Source organism: Taeniopygia guttata, chromosome 2 (genome assembly GCF_048771995.1).
Source record: "Taeniopygia guttata chromosome 2, bTaeGut7.mat, whole genome shotgun sequence".
Classification (NCBI taxonomy): domain Eukaryota; kingdom Metazoa; phylum Chordata; class Aves; order Passeriformes; family Estrildidae; genus Taeniopygia; species Taeniopygia guttata.
Window position 1 is genome coordinate 55117225 of NC_133026.1, and position 18898 is coordinate 55136122.

Sequence of the window (18898 nt, forward strand, 5' to 3'; positions counted from 1 at the left end):
TCTGGTAGGAAAATTGTGACCCCTGAAAATTCATAACAAAATGTTCTACTTTGGCTGATTTGAACCAAAGATTGAATTTTTTATTTTGTTGAACTACATCAAAATGCTTTTTACACAACTGTTTGTTCTGAAATGACCTGCTTTGCTTATGACACAGTCCCTCATGAGAAATGTGTCTCAATGCTCCATTAATTTCCAGGCTATTCTTTGAAAGATAGAATTTCCCATAATGTGTCTCAATCTCTTTCTGATCAAATAGTCTGCTTTGTCATGATAATTTCACAAGGCTGTGTGCCCCAGGGTAGATGTAGCACACTGTACAAGAATGATTTATAGCACAAACTGTGTTTACACATACTGTATCTAATCCCATAGGCAAAGTACCACTGTAGAGAAATATAGTTTACCCTTAAATGTACTTAAAATTAATTGCATTTTCATCACCAAAATTGAGATATTTTTAAATTTTTGTCCAATTTGGCAAAAAAACAAAGCCTGAAAGACTGTATTTCCCATGAATTCTTCAGTATGACTTCATGTATTCTCTGCTTTTAAAGTGTAAAAGAAAGAACATATGCAGACTTCAGAATGATATTTGGAAGTGAGATGAGGAGCAAAAAAAAAAAAAAAAAATAGCAGTTGCCTTATATTACAGTCATAGCAACATTTTTCAATATTAGTGTAAGACCAAGTCATCCACATTCATAGAAAGGAGAGATAGCTATTATTGCAGGTGTCATTACTAATTACCATGTCACTATGCAAACATGGAACACCTGAGAGCTATCATATGGCTTCCTCTTAAGCAATACATTGAAAAGGCTTTTACTTCCATTCTACTCACTCTTGGCCCAGATAAGCTGATTTATTTCGGTTCCTAATAACATTTAAGTTCAGAAATTGAAGACTTTACTCATGCAGAATGCTAAAATTTCATGTGTTTTGCTTTAAGCATAAACTCAAGATTTGAATCTAAGAGAAGAAGCCAATATATATTGAGGGGAAAGTTGGTGATACATACAGGAAACATGAGCCTTTGCCTCTCTTTTTCCACAAACCATCCCATCGATGTCCTGAATGACCTGTGTTGTGCCTGCCCAATGGACTGCCTTTCTGACCTTGTCTCTCCTTGGCACAGAACACATGTTCTTTTGGGGGATTTTTTTTTTTCAGTCTACCAACAAGGGGGAATAAGTTGTGAGGCCAAGAGCAGAAAGGTAAGACAGAACATCAGAACACCATTCATCATTTCTAATAAGGACTGCTTAATGATAAAGTATCAAGCACCACAGATCTTGGTCAGGGCTGTGGTGGAGTTATTGAGAGAATGTGATACCATGGATAAGATGTGTAGTTTTTTCTCCCATAAGGCCTTCAACCAAAAAGTCCCAGGTTCACCTTCTTCACTGGCATGATTTCATTTTCTTCTGCTGAAGGAGTAGAGGTTTTTAGGATGTGTTTGCAATGTACTCTGGAAGTTATGGTATGATATTATTAGATGACTTTAATTCTGCTTGACCTAAATGCAAAACTTCTCACTTGTTCTCACCTACTTTCCTCACCTGTTGAATACAGGGAATGCAGAGAATTTTCTTTTTAATAGGAATCAGAAACTCAAGTCACCTCACAGCTCTTCATGTCCACAGAACAATATTTTTGAAGCCCAAAATATTATTTAGCATTCTTTCCATATCTACACTTTCTGTTTATTAAACAGAAGATGCAGTTCAACAGTTTGTGATTTAATCTTGTCTCCTGTTAGTAAGAGGTTACTAAGGCTAAAATGTCCTATATTTCCCTAATATATGAGACAACATTTTGGTTGGCAAAAGTATACTTAGATGTTCAGTGAAGAGTCCCAGTTAGCACCACAGTTGGTCTAAAAAGCATTTTTTATTTGTTTATGTTCATTAGGTTTTCTGACAGATTTCTAAAGGGCATTATTTCCCCCAGAGTATGTTTCCTTACTTTGGTAATCAGATTCTGTGTTTCCAGTGTTGGGAAAAAATACTGTGCCCTCCCTATTACAATTTATGTGATGTCTTGAATATGGAGAAAACAAACTCTAAAAATTGTCAACTACTCTAATGAGAAACTTGTCATGAGAGTCTTCTCATTAGGAAAAAAGCTTGAGACTAACCATAAAGTGAAATGACCTGTGTTGCCTTACCCAGAGATGTAAACTTTGCCCAAGTCATGAGGTGGACATGGGGTCCTGAGCAGTTTATTGCCACTTAACAAATGGGATGTCTTAGTTTTCATAGCAGTTTATTGGTATGCTCTTGACCCACAGAAATACAGGACAACTTACTCTGGCCTACAACAAAAGCTAGTCAAGGTATCACAGCCTGTGTTTGCCTCATTTTAGAGCCCAACCACACTACCGCTTACCCGATTTGAGATAACTTACCATGTTCTACCCATTTGATTTTTTGGTAACTTGCTACTGCCTATATTGCCTGTAAACACAGCATCATTAAAATTGTCGTTATGTACTTTACTTAACATCCTAGACAGTGTTTCACAGTGCTAGGTTTTTATTTTGCAGCATTTGTGTTGGCTGAGTCCTGGCAATGTGAGATAGTGAGGAAACCACATCAGCAGTCAGTTTGTGGTATAATGTTCTCTTACAGAGAGAAGTATGTATGTGTTGCTAGGGGAAAAACTGTATTAATTCTCACTTTCTAATCTGATTTTTTATATTTTCTAGGATTTTATAGTGAATTTACAGCTTCTGTTGGTACATGAGTAGGAAATATTATACAATAGCAGTTGATTGTAATTCAAGACATGCCCAGTTTGCTGCTAAAAAGTTTGTTTTATGTTACTGCACAAATTACAGGATGTCAGCAACCTTTATGTTCTCAATTTGGATGGATATACTTTTATTGAATAAGCCAGAAGAAACGTAAGAATTTACAAGCAGAAGAATAATCCTCTGAAGGGATGTTTTCTCCTTCTTTACTGAAACAATTTTTTTAAGTAGAAGAGAAAATTTTTAAAGTTTTTCTTCCCTATTTATTTTAGATAAAAAACCCCATAGCATTTATCTTATGTAATTCAGGTATCTTCTGCTGTTCGTAGGCAATTGTTACCCTAGCATTCTAATCAGCCAAGTGTGATATTTCAGTGTTAGAGGAGGAAGTGCAACTACAGGCACTGTGTATTTTCATGTAATTTATTCCTATCTGATCCTCATGAAATGATCAAATATATACCTTACAGCTTACAGGTATAGCACACTTGGAGTCCACTAAGCAGTGTCTTAAGTTCTTGGACATATATTTCCTCCTCCAGAGAATCTTGCAAGTATTCAGCATCTGTCACTACTCTCAAACATATTTAGTGTATGATGTTAAGCCCAGAGAAATCAATATTCACAAATATTAACAAAATTTTGAATATACTTGAAAAACTATTATGTACTGAAAAATCATATCTGTATATGTTGGAATGGAATATAAAGCAATATATTACAATTGTGGGTTTTTATAAAAAAAAATAGAGGGATTGACATTTATTTTCATCAAATTTGCTCTATATATATCTTCAGTGGTTCTGCAGCACATGGTGGAACCCAATTCATAGTGCTAACTTTTAAATGCAGGGGCTTAAGAGTGTACTGATGTGGATTCATGAAATATAAAGGTACTTATTTTTCTTTTCTTATTGACATGTATTATATTATTCTATGAGTAAACTACACTTTGAGCTTCCCATAATGATATTGTTTGTTTGAACTTTGTCACTCTGGCTAAAATTTTTCCTTATTTCATTAAATCAGTCTTTTGGTCTTTTCTCTAGTTTGACAGATTTCTGTTTTGAGGGAAAAATGTAAGAAAAAAATTACTTTTTTTTTTTATTCTTTGCAGTTTCCTTCTCTCAAACTTATATCAACAGTATTATTTCAAATATCTGCATATCCCTCTAGGCCTGTTTAATTTGTGAACTGATGGATAACCTGCAGTGGTAAAAAAAAAAATTATCAATACAATGCTTCCACTCTATATAAACATTTGCTACTGATCTTAATAGGTGTGCGTAAGGTAGAGTTAATTTTGGGCATGATAAAACCTGTTGGCAAATACTACCATGGTGTGGGATATTCCTTTTACAGTGTGAGGCTCTGAAAAGCAGTTATTTCTCTACAGATTAGCAAATACAGACACAATAAAGTGAAGAACAGAATAATTCTCAGCTGCCACTCCTGCTGCTGCAACTCATTATGCCTTGTGTCTCCAAAACTTTGTTATGAGCAATTATATCTTTTGAAGTAGATAGCTAGAGAAACCATACTCCCTAAAGGTTCTCCAAAGATTCACCACCTGTCAAAAGTGAGCCACTGTGCCACCTTTATGATTGACTGGTACCTTACACCTACATTCTCACACCTACTGTAACATACTGCTCTTGAGAAGCGTATTGCCTCACTCATATCAACTCTTCTTCTAAGACATTGCTATTATGTATCATAATAAACCAAGATAAAATGCAAATGTTTACTCTAGGAAGAAATAATTATGATATCCCAGAGGAGTATGTAAGTAAACACATTTCATGGTTGCTTTTTTACCAACTAGGTTCCTGCTAGAGCTTTCAGAAAGTCCAGTTATGTCATGCTGCAAGAATCTCAGCTTTTCCCACATGCTCACGCTCACTGGTCCACCCCAAAGGTTAGTTATACCCATATATTGCCAGAGAGGAATACAAGTTATTAGTCTGTCCAGAGATCAACAAATGTGAGTACAATTTTTATTGAGTCAAGTTCTTAATTTGTAAAAGCCATGTAGTGGTTTATTTGAACAAGATCTAACTGATCGCAATCAAACTTGTAAAAAATCAAAACCTATCTGAAGTTACAGTGGACTTTGGATCCTCTAGAAGGTAAAAGGCTGTGAGACTTTATGGCAGCTACAGTATGCCTTGTCTGTGTTGTGTCTAGAACAAAGGCAGCCTGCAGAGCTGTGAACCTACACCTTTTATTAATGTTCTACTTGCTAAGCTATCTAGATGTAATGCCACCAGCTTTTTCTGAGGAAAGGAACTTATATTAATCTTTTAGCAACATGACCCAAAATGCAATGTGACTACTTCCACTTCAGCAATAGTCCCAACAAGAGGGGAAAAGAAGGGAAGATAATTATTAAAAACAAGACCATATAATAGCTACTGCTATTATATGGTAATAGCAGATAAAAGTGCTACCGAGACAGTGATGTAAATAATCTTGATGTTTTCATCACAGCATCACTGAATGGCTGGTGTTCTGGGAAAAAGATCCAGTGGAGATTCTGCTAAATTTGGGGTTTGGTGCAGAAGAACCTGATGTCTGCACAAAAATCCCTCCTCGCTTCTTCAGTGGTGTTTCTGTGGCAAAAGGATTTGACGTCCAAGCCTTTCTGGAAGCTCAGAAGAAACAGATGGACACTGAGAGGCCAAATCTACATGGTAAGGAGAAACATTTTGGCAAAAGGAGACGTTTTAGCCATAAATAATGTGGGAACTGAGAGGGTAGAGAAGAAGAGGCTTGTGAAAGATAATTCAGGAAAAACAGACATATTTAGGAGACATTGAGGAGCCCTTTATCACAATAATACTTCCTGATATGACTGAAGTACATTTAGCTCTACTCAGCTTTGGACTCTGATTTATGTGCTGAAGCTACCAGCTTGTGGCATTTTAAAATAAAACTGCATGTTGTCTGTAAGACCTACCCCACAATCAGAGATAGTCCTTGGTGTTGCAGAGGCTGCAGAATTAAATGTGTCCATTGACTCATCCATTTCACCAGCAGTACATTAATATGTACTGACCATCACTGGTGATGTAAGTCTATAGAGAATGTTGGAACAAAACACGCAAGACTCCATTTTCTTAATGTAGAAAAAGCTCTTCTTTATTCACAGAACTAATTTTTATGCAGTTTTACAGACCTTGTGTGTGACTCCAATTGGTTAGCAGCTTTCTTGCCAATTACTCTATTGGCTAGTAAAAGGTATGTTGCTTGTCCATCAAATCTCTCTATTCTCAAATTGTTTACATATTTTCTTCACTGATTCTCATGGGCTAGATTTAATGTTTATGCAGGTGCTAGTTGTTTTTCACCTAGTTATGTTATGTTAACAAACTATTCATACTAGGACTGTTTTCACAAGGGAACTTGCAAAGTGCTAGCTTCACTTATAAGAAATGACAGGCTAGCATCAATCTACAGCAGGCCTGATTTTATGATGCCTTTATAATTTTTCTACTTGACTGCAACAGAGAAGATATGAAATTCAGCCAGGCAGATGTGGGCCTACATTCCCTTTTACCCTTGGTGGATTCCTCTCACAGGACAATGTTCACAGCAGATTACAAAATATTAACTTCCCATGACTAGAGGTGCCAGAGCTTGTGCATTAGACCCTAACTAGAACCTAATGGTTTTGTGGTTCAAATATGCATTAAGGGTAGATGAGGAGCATATTTTAAGTACAACAAGTTCCTTGTTCAAAATGGCACTATTTAAAGCACTCAGTCTTGAGTTTTATTGATTTAGATGATTTTAGTTCTCATTTTGTGTCTTTTGCTATTGAGAAATGAATACAAGGTCTTCACCCTGAAGATATTTCTGCATTAAAATGGAATAGTAAATCCTCTGGTATATCATACATCTGAGAAGTCCCTTTTTGACATCATATTCCCACAATTTGACATCATATTCCCACATATTCCTGTGCCACAAGTTGTGGCACAGGATAACCAGATGGCTCTTGAAATCTTCTGTTTACTGAAGATGCTCAGTGAAGCAGGATCTCTCACACAGCCCATGTATTGTTGTGTAGAACAAGAAGGATGGAATAAGAATTTTAAGTGATATGTCAAAGCATTGTGAAAAATGTGACCCCCCCCTGCTCCCTCCCAGTCCCTCTCCTTTTATAGCAAGGCCTGTGCATTTATTTCAATATTTACAGCAAACTGATACATAAAACAGGTTTCTCAGCTTTCACTTTATTTCTGTCCTTAGAGACAGGGAAGAGAGGAATCTGACCTATTGGGTGTGAGTGGATGGAGATGTATTTGATGAGAGGACTCTTAAATGGATAAGAAATTTATTGGATGGATGTAGTAGTAGTAGTCAATGGCTCAGAGTCACGATGGACTCTGGGATCCAGTGCAGCTTCATCAAATTTTCAGATGACACCAAGCTGTGTGGTACAGTTGACACACCTGAAGAACACGATGTCATCCAGGGGAACCTGAACAAACTCAAGAAGTGGTCCTATGGGACTCTCATGGAGTTTAATAAAACCAAATGCAAAATGCTGCCTCTGGCTTAGGCTGGGGGATGAACAGATTGAGAGCAGTCCTGCCAAGAAAGACTACGGGATGAGTTGATGGATGAGAGTCTGGACAGGACCCAAGAATGTGTGCTTGCAGCCCAGAGAGCCAAATGTGTCTTTGGCTGCATCAAATTAAGAGCATGGCCAGCAGGTTGAGGGAGGTGATTCTGCCCCTCTGCTTTGCTCTTTTGAGATCCCATCTAGAGGGCTGCATCCAGCTCTGGGGTCCCCAAGCCATAAAGGACCTGTTAGAGCAAGTCAAAAGGAAGGTTACCAAGATGATCAGAGGGATGGAGCTTTTAGGAGGAAAAGGGAAAATGCTATGATGAAAAGCTAAGAGAGTTGGGATTATTCAGCCTGAAGAAAAGAGGGCTTCAGAATGACCTAGTTATAATGCGTTCCCTTCAGTACCTGAAGGTAGGGACAAGAAGGCTGATGAGGGACTTTTTTTAAGAGCATGTAGTGATGGGATTTGGGAGAATGGCTTCAAACTGAAAGAGAATACATTTAGATTAGGTGTTAGGAAGAAATCTTTTACTGTGGTGTTGGTGAGGCACTGGAACAAGTTGCCCAGGGAAGTTGTGGATGCCCCATCCCTGGAAGAGTTCCAGGCCAGGTTAGATGAAGCTCTGAGCAACCTGCTGTGCTGCACTGAAACTTGTCCCTGCCCAGGGCGGGAGAATTGGAATTAGATAGTCTTTAAGGATTCTTCCAACCCAAGGCATTCTATGATCCTGTTATGGTGGATGGAAACTAGGAAAGTAGAAAATTAGATGGGAATGAAAGCAGAAAAAAGCCTTTGAGAGAAGGAGTTTGCATAGTGTAAGTAGACAGTCAGTAACCAAAGTGTAATTTCATTACTTGTTGTATTTGTTTTGGTATAGGGCAAATTTGGGAGAAAATGTAAAACTTTTTTTTTTTAGAAAAAAGATTTAGTTGGCTTTTTCCTTAATTGGTTTGGGAAAAGATTTTTTTAGAGCAAAGTGGGAAAAATTTGTTTATTTAATAGCCAAAATATTTTTTCGTATAAAAATGAATAATATTGAACAATAAAACCTTTCATTGCTCTAAAAGAGATTATAAGTTTAGAAAGTTTTCTTTCTATATTGTAGTTCGGCTTATTCAGTCTTTTCTTTGTCTTTTTGGTGTTGGAAATGTTGCAGTTCAGCCTTGATTTGATGGGCTACAGATGTGACCTGTTGGTGCTTTTTTAGGTGTTTAGTTTAGAGTAGGTTTAAATAGTTTTAAGAGAAAGAGAAACTATCGTTAAGGGAATTATTTTTGCCTTAGTTACCTAAAAACTAATTAAAAGCAATGGAGAGGTTTGTCTTGTTTATATTGTTGCAGATAACATAGTTTAGGAGTAGAAATGTGAAGGAGTTAGTGTAATTTGTGAAAATAAACTTTGTTCTTTTTTCCCCTCTTTTTTGCTCTTAAAATTAGTTTTGAAGGAGCAAAACTTATTTTTGGGCCAAATAGATTAATGAGGATATAAGTATTATAAAGTTACTTTAGGACATTCTGCTCTTTTTTCATATTGTTAGCTTATTAATAAAACTAAAATGTATTTAAACTCTATAAACACATACATTATTTATATATACTATATACCTATATATAGGTAATGGTAATAACATTTAGTAAATAGTGATATTTATACATAGTTTTTACTTAATAATTAGATTTTTTTAGTTGTTTCATATTGTGTTGCTTTATTTTTTTTGTATTATTTATTATATGTAACTTGGTTTTTGAGTAAACTATTTTATGAATGGGTTTGTTTGTATTTGAGGCAGAATTAATTAATTTTTTTTAAATAAACTTCTGACATTATTGGGTATTGGTATTATTGGCTTTTTGTTTTTGCTGATTGTAGGTAGGGGTTTAGACTGGGTATGGCTTATTTGATTAGTGGAGCTTTGGGTGTTAACTTACTAGGTGGCTGTTGTTAGATGTTGTTTTTAATCTTTGAAAATTATTTTACTTAATGATTTTAAGGTGTTTTTTAATAGGTATTTTTCTGTTGTTTTGTTTTGTTTTTTGCAAGTGGTGCATGGTAGGGAATATAGTACACTTAATGTTGTGTTCTTTAGACTACATTTTGATAAGGTTGTATTTGAAATGAGTCTCATTGTTTGACTTAATTTTTTTTAAGGGTATTATATTCTAAAGTACTTGCTTTTCAAGGCTTAGGATGGTGTTATGGGCAGTACTGTGAGGCATAGGGTAGGGCTCTAGCTGTCTAGTGGTAGTTTTTACTAATGTGAGCATATAATGTTTACTTCGGCATGTTTAGGGTAGTGTGATGTAGTTAATTTGCTAGGTTTCTTTATATTTGGACATTTGCTTATTATATTATAAGGGTTTTAATTGCTCGGCTTGCTTGATTGTAGCAGATGTTTTACAGTTATGGATAACTTGAGAAATAATGTTTATGGTTAAATTTATTTTTTTGGTTTTGTGTCTATTTATAAGTGGTATTTTTATTTTGATGACTTTAGGCATTATGTGCTTATTTAGCTAGGAACAACTTTTTTTTGTGTTGTTAATTTAAGTCTATTTTTGACACTTCTATCTTTGTAGCTTGATTGATTTGCTTGTTGGTTTGGTGCTTTTTATTAGTTTTACTTTTGGAGATATGGGTATTTATACGGTGGACTTATAGGTAGCGATAGCTTATTGCTTATTGTTAGTGATAACTTTTTATTCTTTAGCAGCTTAAATCAGGGGTTTTATGCTGCTAATGAGCTTTTTTTTCTTCTTTTTAAACTATTCTTGTAGAGCTTTGGCTACAATTTACGAATTAATGTAGAGGTAGAGCTTTGGCTACTTTGTTTTTTAGTAATGTTTAGGGCTAGCTGAATTGCTTTGAGTTCAGTGAGTTGGCTTGATTTACTTTTTTTAGTAGCTTTTGTAACTTGTGTGGGGCTTTATATGGCTGGCTTTTGCTTTCGTTTTATTTTTCTAATGTGACAAGTACTATTAGTAAAAAGAGTGCAATGTGTTTTTTTGTTGGCAGTTGTATGGTGGAGCTTTTTTAGCATGTGTTACTTGCTCTTGTTCTTTTTTGTTTATGAGACTAAAGTTTTTATTTTAAGTTAATTTGTAATTATTTTTAAAATCTTAGGGCAATTTAGTTTTTTAATACAGATGCACTGTGTAATGAGGGCAAATTACTGGCTTTATGTGGCATTGATGGCATGGTGGGTAGAGGGAATTTTTGTTTTGAATATTTACTCTAGTATTGGTAGTTGGGCTGCTAGGAGGAGTTGTGCTTTAGTGTTGATTATTTCTGAGGCAGTTTGAACTTTTTTTGGGTTGCTAAATTTTATTTTGTTGGAGTGTAGTTGGCTTTAGACTTTTTGTAATTTTGGCTCTGGAATTGGTGGTCAACTTTGAGTTTTGCTAGGCACTTTTTGTTAAAGGTTCTAGGATAGACTATGGTTTTTGGCTGTAGAGTAGAGCATGTTGTTTATATTTGGTTTTGTTTTGACTGAGCTAAGGGCTATTCCATGAGCTATCTTTTGCTTAATTTGGGTAAAGGCTTCTTGTTCTTGCTCACCACTGGAAAGTGGTGTTTTGTGGGTGATTAAATAGAGAGGGCTTATAATTTGGTCATATTCAAGAATGTGTATTTTTAAAAATCTTATGGCGCTTAGGAAAGATTGTATTTAATTTTTCTTGGTTGGTGGAGACGTCATTTTTTCACAATGATGTTGATGACATTGGTGGGAATGTGACATTGTCTGTTTTGTCACTTTACTGTTAGGAATTTGATCTTTTGAGTAGGTCCTTCAACTTTGCTTTTTGTGATGGCAAAATTGGCTTCTAGGAGAATTGGGATGATTTATTTTTCTTAAACAATTTTGTTGTTGTGTTCTTCTACACAATGATGTTATTGATGTATTCTAGAGTTTTGGAGCTTTAAATTTTTCTAGTGAAGTTTGGATTAATTTATGGTAAATGGTAGGATTGTGCTTCTACCATTGGTAATTGAATGCCTCTCGACGTGAAGGTAAATTGAGGCTTGCATTTTGCTGCTAAAGGAATGGAGAAAAATGCATTGGCAATGTTAATCATGGCATACTATGTTGTTGCTTTGGATTTTAGCTTGTGTTGGAGTTTTTATATGTTTGGTATAGTAGTGCTTAATGGTGGAGTCACTTTATTTAAGGCACAACAGTCTATAGTTAATTTCTATTTTCTTTTAAATTTGCAAATAGGCAAAATGGGGTTGTTGAGGGTGAGTGGGTTTTGTTGACTATCTTTTGGCTCTCTAGCTCACAGGTCATCTTGTGGATGGAAATCACTGCATTTTGAGTTTTTTTGTATTGTTGGTGGGGCATTGTTGAAGTGGCAATTGGTATTTGTTGTTTTTCTACTTTTAGGATTTGTGGTTCCCCCCCTCTCACGCAGCCCCCCGAATAATCCGACTATCTCAGAGATAAGGGGCTGTGAGGGGAGGAATATCAGGAGAAGGGTAAAGGTATTCAAAAGAGGCTCTCACCCCAGGAGACGGCTGGTACAGCTCTCTTTATTCTGTGCTGTCCATGTGGAGAGCGGGGCAAAAGAGAACGAACAGGAAATGTCAGGGGTCTATATAGGTTTTGGAAAGGGTGGGCTTTCCTGGCTCTCTGCCAACCCCGTTGGGGTAGAAAGGAGGGTCCAGGGGTTATCTTGATCAGAGTCACAGGGTCCCGAGGAAGGGGAAACAGAATGCCCATGAGCTCATTGTAACAAGGAGTCTTATTGTAGATGGGGTCTTTGATAGTTTAGGCAAGGTGTTTAATTGCTTTAACGTCTTTTGTCTCTACAGCTGTTATCTTAAACACCCACCTGAGTCTTTTTGCGTATTTGAAATACTTATTTTGGAGGAAGTCTATGCTTAAAATGCATGGGGCTTTTGGGCTAGTTAAAATAGGGTGCTTCTTTTAATTATTTTTAGTCAGGCTCACATTAGCTTCTACTAAAGTAAAATCTTGTGATTTTCCTGTCACGCTAGCAATAGAAATAGATTCTGCCCCCAGTTGTTTTGATGGGATTAATGTGCATTCCTCACTAGTGTCAGCTAAGGCTTTATATTTTTGTGGTTTTGATGTGCTAGGCTAATGAATCTATACAGTCTAAAAACTATGTTTTTTCTAGCCTCTACCTGGCTAGAGGCAGGGCCCCTCTAAGCTTGGTTATCTCTTTGCGGGGGGGGCATATGTTTTGGAGGTTCTTTCAAGGGTATTGGACACGTCATCATCATCATTATACTTGGCAGTTCAGTTATGGGCCATTGGAGTTACTTATTTTTTGGTGGAACTTCCTTCCTGAGTCTTGTTTTATAATTCAAGCACCCATTGTGTTAGAGCAGGAGTAGATACCTGTCTTATTTTTCATGGTTTTTTTTATAATTACACAGGAAGAACCACAGCTCAGCTTGTGGGGTGTGCCTATTTTTTTCCATCTGGGGGATGTTTGAATTTAGTACAAGAATTTTTGATTTGTATTGCCAATATTTGGAGAAAGCCCTCTTTCATCTCTTCTTTGAGTTTTTTGTGATTGTCTTCTAATTTTTGCAGCCATGTTTTTATAGCTGTGATTTTTGCATGTGTTGGGCCATGCAAAGCATTTACATATGTTTGGAGCTTCTTCACCATATCAAGTACAGTCTCTTCCCTGTTATTTTGCTCTTTTATTGTTAAAGCAGAGTGTATTCTTGTGGACAAAATTGTATCAAGTCTGGATTTGTAGTGTGTAGGTCGTCTGAGAAGACAATCTCTGCCATTGCCATTTCTCTCAAGCGTTGAATCCCTTGCTCTATGGTCTTCTATTGGGTTTGTTGCATATAGAGATAGTTTGTAGATAGAAATCTTTGTTCTACACTTCTCAGGATCTGTGCCCAGAGATTGTGAGGGTCAGCCCCCCTCATCATCCTTTGGTCAATAATCAGATTATGTGACAGGGATCTCAAATGCCTCGCTTCAGTACTGTTTAGAATTGTAGCTTTTCTTGTAGCATTCTAAAGATGGATTAATTAACTAACTATAGTTTTTAGGTTGTTGAGTGCAATCTTTCCGTAGGCTATGAAGATTTTATAGGGAAAAGGACTTAAGAGTGACTTCTGATTTTATGTGTTGGCTTTGATGGTCCTTCCTCCGGATCATCATTATCGTCTATTGATCAGTTTTGGTTGTGTGTTTTCTGCCTCTCATGGTAGGAGCAACAGTCACTGGTTGAGGCTCACTGTCTGGTTTAGCTATGGGCTTAGGCATACTGTTTGCTTTAACTACAACTTGAGTAGATGAGGTGTTGGCTGCAGCCTGAGTGATTGGGGTAGCTGTTGATTTATCTCCCTGCCCTCCTACTTCTTTCTGCTGCCTGTAGTGGTTTTGGTTTTTAATTACCACTGGACTAGTGGTGAGATGTTAGAAATGACAGCTATGACCTGGCCTGGCCAGCTGTACTCCCTCTCCTGCCCAGCAGCTGATGAGGGGTGGGCATGCACCCCAGGGAAAGGGGTTCAGCCCCATGGCTGGGGCTGCCTAGCGTGTCCTGGTCAAGACAGGGGGATGGGGTGTGTTACTTTTTTGTTGGTTGGAAGAGAAAGACAACTTTCCCAGGATTTTTCATCTTTAACATGTTTTTTTCACAGAGGTGTGTACAGCTTCTCAGTGGTCTTACAGACTGTTAGTTACACAGAAGCTTTTCTATTGCTTCTGTAGATGTTTCTCATGTAAAACTACCACACTGCCCAATAGTATCTAGCAGTATGTAATGAGTATAGGCCAGGGCCTAGCTTATTGCAATGATCTTTTTTTCTTTAGAGTCATTATGACACTTTTCTTTTAGGTATTTCTCCACCTCAGCTGGGTTCTGTATTTGTTCACATGGAAAGTCTCAGGCTATAGGGTTAGAAAATTCTTTTAGCGTTTGGGCCATATTTTCCCATTCTTTACACTACTTAGGATTTTTCATGTCTGGGTCTACTTTTGGGTCAGGGGTCTCATCAGCTCCTCTGGACATCTCAGCCTTTATTCTAGACAAATTGCAGACTATATAAAGGAAATTTAATGAATTAAATACTAGGCCAGTGGTATCTTCAACATTAAATTGAACATTTTCACCAAGAGACTTAACAGATTCAAGGAGAAGAAGGAAAGGAAAGGCTGAAAAGCATAATCTCCTGTTCCTCCTCTAACAGTTGGGTACAATTACTAATAAACTCCTAAAACATGCTGTTGGAACAAGGATGTGGGGTAGGATTGTTATATGTAAAAATTAATTGAGCCAAATTTAATATTAAAAAAAATAGATTTTTATTTTGTAACTGTGATACAGTCTGAGATAGCCACAATCCAATCAAAAAGGACAGTGCCGAGCCTGGGTATCAGTGTTGGGTGAGACAGGGGTCCAACTGCTACAGCACAGGGTCCCCTATGTTCACCCTGACCATCCTGTATGAGCGATTTTTATACAGCTTATTTTGCCCGGGGCCGAGTCCCTTTTCTTCCTTTCAGAGTTTCACATGGGGAGTCCTTTCTCTGCAATGAACTGAACAAAATCATGTCCGGGGAATGGGGGAGTGATGCTCATCCATGATCGGGCTCCCGGAAGGAACCCGGCATTGAGATGTATCTCCCCGAAGGCTCTGGCTATCTCAATCTTAGATATTTATCATGTATGCATCATCCAGGCATTCCTGGATCATGACCCATCTCCAGGCTGGCTAAGTTAATTTGTTTGCAAATGAGGTTCTCCTTCCTCTTGTCCATGGTGGTTTCAACACTGTGATGCAATCCCCGACACTGACTTGCACACTTAAAAATCTTTTATAAGAATGTTTCTCACCAACAAAATATATATAGACATATAAATCATTTTATACCCGCAAATCCCATATACACATAACAGGATGAAGAAACCATAAACTGTACTTATTTTGAACAGTCTCTTTGGTGCTGGAAAAGCTGCTGCCCAGCCCTGGCTCAGTAGGACACAGGTGCTAGCTGCTGGTGCTTTTCTCAGTGCTCAGTCTACAGCAGGTTTAAACAATTCTAAGAAAAAGAGAAACTACAGTCTAGGGAATTCCTCTGCCTCAGCTAGCTAAAAAGTAACTAAAAGCAAAGGAGAGCTCTGTCTCGCCATCTGTATGTGCTGCAGACAACACAGTCTAGGAGCAGTAATGTGGAAGAGTGAGTGCAGTTTCTGAAAACAAACTCTGTGCTTCTTCTCACCCCACCTTTTGCTCTCAGAATCAGTCTTAAAGGTGCAACCCTTATTTTTGGGCAAAACAGACAAATAGGGATACAAGCATCATAAAGTCACTCCAGGACACTTGTCCTGTAGTCATCCTCAGGGTACAGAATTGTACAATTGTAAATCTTCTGCACAGTCTTCTACAGTCCCTGTAATGTAAATGAGACAAATAGGTGCAATAGATACCATTCTCTGTAAAGTAAGTAGGTTGTGCTAGTTTTGCATTAATTGATTTGTGGTGAAGAGGGAAAAAAATCACCCACAGAAGTGATTCTCTGTGAGGAGCAGCTAGCAGCTTCCTCCATGCCTGGAAAAACCAGTTGCTGACTAGCTCTGAAAATTAGCACACTGCTAAGCCAATTAGAAGAAGGCTGATAATGCCTCTATTATAACATATTTAAGAATGAAAAACCACAGGAAGCTCCCTTCATATTCTCTGAGTCGGCAGAGAAAGTTAGTTGATTTAGTATGATATGTATTACTCTGGAAAGGGGAGAGATAAGGAGAAAAATTATAGATAAAATATGGAAGATGAGAAACCTGGAGGAAAAAGGGAGAGGGAGGTGAGAGAGACTAGGGAATTCCATAGTGAAGTGACGCCTCTCCCTTTTCATATTTCATTCATTTCCTATTCCAGTCCTTTTCTGTTTCTGTCTGGCTCTTTCAGGAGTATAGTTTTCCAGGTCTCCTTCACTGCTGATTAGATCTTTTAAAATAAGCATGGATTACTAGAGAATTATTAATTTTACCCACACTCACTGATGTTTCCTCTGCATTGCCAGAGTTTTCAAGAGGTTCAGTTCACAATTAAAAAAAAAAAAAAGTATTTTCAGAGACACCAGTTACCCTTTTAATTTCTCAGCCATCTCAGCCAGATCCAAAAGATCCCCATCATTTGACATTGGTAAAAATTTTACTGACCTCATTAGAAGTGATATTAGTGACTTCCTAACTGAAGAAAATAGTCACTTAACAGTCAGAAATTTTAAGTGACAAGTGATTATATTTCTGAATATGTTGATCCCCAAATTATTTGAAAACTTCAAGTTTCTGAACATCTCAGTTCAGAAATGTTGAAATGTTTCAATCTGATGCTTAATAATAAAAAACTCCAACCCACAAAATTTCAGTATCGCCTGTCTATAATGCCCTATCTAAATTTACTTGGGGTGTTGTCTTGTTTCTGTGGATTTTTCACACTCATTTTTGTCTGTCTTGGCTGCTGCAAGCCTCTCGCTGGAACAGTTCAAGTCTTACTACTCTCTGTGAGATAAGTACAGTAGGTATCAATAGCCCATGATACATTGCTGTCCTGTCACTACCACAGGTTAGTTATAACAGAGGAAATACATGTCCTCCACTCTTAAAAGAGGAAGGAAATATAGATTGCTAAAAGGAGTTTCTGAAGCACAGCTTTGATTCAAGCCAAGATAGCATTGCCAAGACTTGAGTTGAAACAATCTAGAGAAACCAATATCTTTTAATGTATGACAAAGTAGACAATGCTGAAAGTTCATTTTTACTTCTGAGAAAACTTGAGCAATTTCAGATGTCTTGATTTTCCCACTGAAAAGTTAGAATCTTTATTTTCAAATTCTGCCATTTGCTGTGAAAAAACTTGTTGATTGAAAATTTTTCACTGGCTCTGGAAATGTTCTCTTTCTTCAATTTATTGTGAGCCTACTGAAGATTTTCCAAATCTTTCACACAGATAATTGTATCATCCTGTGTAATACCTGATCTAAGGAAGGATGAACAAAACTAAGTTTCCCCTTCTAACTTATAAAATGGTAGATAATAAAGTAATTAGAAACCCTATAAAATATACAGATGCTATTAAAGATTGATCATATTTACAGCATGACCATTTGCTTTTTTGACTGAAGTTTCTAATAAAAATTAATCCATGTTTATGTCATTAAATAAACATGGATTAATTAGCACAGATGGTAACATCTGTGTTACCATTTTAGACTTTTTTTAGGGATTAAGGAGACCTTTTTAGCCTCTTGCTCATTTGAGATACAATACTTGGAGAACATACCTAGACATGGATGGAACTGCTTGCTTGGAGAGAAATAGTCCATGAAATGAGGCTATCCTGACATAATTTCTTCATGACCTGAGTATTTACTACATTGTATATGAGTGAGATGTTTATTTTTTGTTGTTTATTTACAATTTATCTTGTTCAGTTTGCTCTTTAGGTGTCTCAAGCTCTTTGAAATAATTTACAAGATATAAGCAGTGGGTAAAAAAAATTCAAATCCCAACAAGTTTTGTTCTAGTTCAAATCAAGGCATGACTGGGCTGTTGTGCCACGGTCAGCCAAAGGAGATTAGCACTTGACATGTTTATGGTGTGACATGTAGTGGGACTCAGATGAAATACTGAGGATAAAATATGTTTATATGGAGAGTAATACAACGGATGTACAAAACAAAAAATTATTTACTCTGAGACCCTAACACAAATGGAAAGTATACAACAATATGTAACATGAAGAGTTGATCAGATAGACCAGATAACTCTGTTAAACAGTATCAAGTGAAACCCTTTGTTAAAAGTGGCCAAGTTTTTCTCCAGTTAAAATATAGACAGGGGCAAAGACAGAAAGATGTATTCTTGAAATATAGTAACTATCAGAGATTACATGTAGTGGTGTTTGTCCTCAGTGGACCAACCCACATTCATGTTAAATATCCCCCCACTGACTAATCGTCAATGAAGCAGCTTTACCAACAGCTTGCATGCCAACTGCATAAAGAAAATGTGTCTGCTCTCTAAGTGAAACAACAGCCAAGAAAGTTAGCATTTTGCCATCTACTGTCCTCATTGAATCTCTCAAGGAAGGAGGAGCTCTGGTGACATATTTTTTGCCTCAGGAGATAGGTACTAACACAACATGCAAGCAAATGTGTTGTGTTTGACTGTATAAATAACTCCTTAGTAGTGTAGTGATGGAGATCTCCAAGAGACCTTAGATAAAACCATATTGGCTTATCTGTCTATCTATCTATCTATCTATCTATCTATCTATCTATCTATCTATCTATCTATCTATCTATCTATCTATCTATATGTTGTATCATAGGGAAAATGCCCCAGAAATTACAGGAGGTTAGTACAATGAAAAAAATTTGGGAACTTCTATGCAACATCAGCTATGAGTTTCTGGGAGATAAGTGTTTTGCTTTGTAATCCTATGAAAATGAGAACATAGCTTTTGTCATCAGTTTTCATTGGTTAATGACTATACATTTGACAGCTATCCTGGACAGCTGGCAGCTGTAAATTTTTGAGGTCAGACTTAAATAACCTTCTTCACA